The following is a 2579-nucleotide window of genomic DNA, read 5'->3' on the forward strand; positions in this document are numbered from 1 at the left end:
CCTAATTATGCTATCAATGTTCCACAATTATCCCACAAACTGGAGCTTTGCGATGCAGTCAAACCAGGAAACAACAGGCCCCCCATTCAAGGAAATAATGTTTTAGGTGGCAGAATTACAGGCCTTCCTCTGATTTGTCTGCATTGAGCTGAGGCAACAGCTATTCGGGCTGTCTCCGTCAGGACAGGATGCCCATCTCTTGTCATTTTTCAAAGATTTCCTTCTTTGAGATTGGATTGATACGCAATGCCACAGAACCAGCATTTCAAAACCTATGAATGACATTCCAGTTATTTTGTTTTTACTACCAATCCCACTAACAACCACCTAGCCAGAACCTCATATACTGCACGATAATTTCAATTCTCATGTTTCTTGCATTAAGAGGCCTTCATCAAAGCAGCTTGCAATGTAGGTTCCTGGCCCTGACACAGCTCTCTATGATGAAGGCTTCACCCACTTTTTTGTTGCTCAGATTTCCAGCTTGATATTCATGTTGCTTTATCTTCATTCTCCTTGCTCTAGGTTGAGAATTGGTACAGCTATTCTAATGGACAAGAGTCTCACTTTCACAATTCTTTTAAAAAAATATTGTCATGGTTTATTAAAAGAATAATTCCTACTGCACTCTTTGAAATCTTTTCCACCTTCCCTCACGTCACGCAAAGTGTGTTTTATGTGTTCATAGCTTCACTACCAAATAATCTTGCAGGGCCGCAGATGGTGTTATTTTAGCCAGAGGCACTTCTGCTCAAACACCAAGGAACACTTCACAACAGTGAGAGAGATTTGAAAGATGTGAAAGAATGCAGTATGAATGAAGTTTTTCACATGCCTTGGTGCTTTTTATTTTCCAGTTTTACAGCATTTGTGATGCCAGTGAATAATATGAACCCTGTGATATAGCAAGGTCAAAGAAGTGACTGATGCTCTGTTAAAAATGCATAAGTATTGTACTATTATGCTTTAACATCTTCATGATTAGAATTTCCACATTTCCATCATTTAAAAATCCTCCATCTAGACGGATACAGTGGGCTCCAGAATTATTGGCACCCTTGCCAATAATTGGCTGCATAATAATATAATAAACAACATGGACAATTGTTTTGTGAAACCACAGGTGCCAGACTTATTGGCACCCCTAACAATTATTGTAGATTTATCTCAGTCAAAAGGAACTATATTGTGTCATTCCATCACATTCCTGTTTCACTATAGTATAAATAAGTAACAAGCATGCAAAATCCCTTTGTCAGCCATCAGCATGGGAAAAGCCAAAGAACTGTCAATTCAGAAGATACAGATGGTAATTGACCATCACAATTTGGGTAATGGGTACAAAACATACGTAAACGCTTAGCACTGTAAGTTCAACAATAAAAAGGTGTAAAACATATTAACTGGTTGCAAACTTGCCAGGAAGAGGATGCGAGTGCATATTATCACGAATGGTAAGGAAGATGGTGAGGGACGCCATAAGTAACCCAAAGATCACTGTTTAAGAATTATAGATTGGTTGTGTCTTGGGGTCAGCAAGTCTAAAAACATAAAATGGCACCTCCATACCAGCAAACTCTTTGGAAGGGTGGCATAAAGACAGCCCTTACTCAGTACAATAAACATAAGTCTGGAGTTTGCCAGACCTCATTGGAATTATGTCTGGAAGAGAGTGCAATGGTTAGATGAAACCAAAATATAAAGTTTTGGCCTTAAACACCTTCAACATGTTTGGTGGCAAAAGAGTAATGCATACAAGGAGAGGCACCCATACCTACTGTCAGATATGGGGGTGGGTCATTGATGTTTTGGAAATGTTTTGCCGCCAGTGGTCCAGGGACAATATTTAAGCTCATTGACATAATGAATTCAACAAAGTACCAGGAAATATTGGCAGATCTGGTTGCCTCTGCTAGGAAGCTGAGACTTGATCGTAGGTAGATTGTCCCGCAGGACAATGACTCCAAACTTACATCAAAATACACACATAAATGGTAAAAACAACATCCATGTTCTGTAATGGCCATCTCAGTCTCCAGACTTAAATCCCATGAAAAACCTGTGATCTGAACTGAAGAGGGGGGTCCAGGGGGTCCGCAAACCCAAGGATATCAAAGATTTTCATGGCTGTCATCTTTGCCAGATGTGTTTGCACAAAGTATTAAACCAGGGGTGCCAATAATTGAGGGAAATAATTTTTTTATTATTTCCCTCAATTGGTTGATTCCATTAAATCATTAATAAAGCCAACTGCTTTATACATTTTGGAAAATAAAGCTTATGTCAATAACTGTTATTTTTTAGTTTTGAGCATATTTATTTAGGGTGCCAATAATTCTGGAGCCCGTTATACATATAATGATCAAGTTTCAGATTTTCAGTTTTACAAAGAACTCACTATATTGCCATACTATTGTATTTATATCAGTTTTTATATAATGAAAATCTAGAGTGACCCAGGGCTAGTGCATTGATGGAGCCTTGCTCCAGAAATAACTACATGACACTACTGCCAGTTTAGTCTGACAAGATAATACGTGTAGTTTGTAAATCAGATTTTATTATTTTCAGGAGCGCAA

This window comes from Conger conger, chromosome 2 (genome assembly GCF_963514075.1).
Source record: "Conger conger chromosome 2, fConCon1.1, whole genome shotgun sequence".
In the NCBI taxonomy this organism is placed as follows: domain Eukaryota; kingdom Metazoa; phylum Chordata; class Actinopteri; order Anguilliformes; family Congridae; genus Conger; species Conger conger.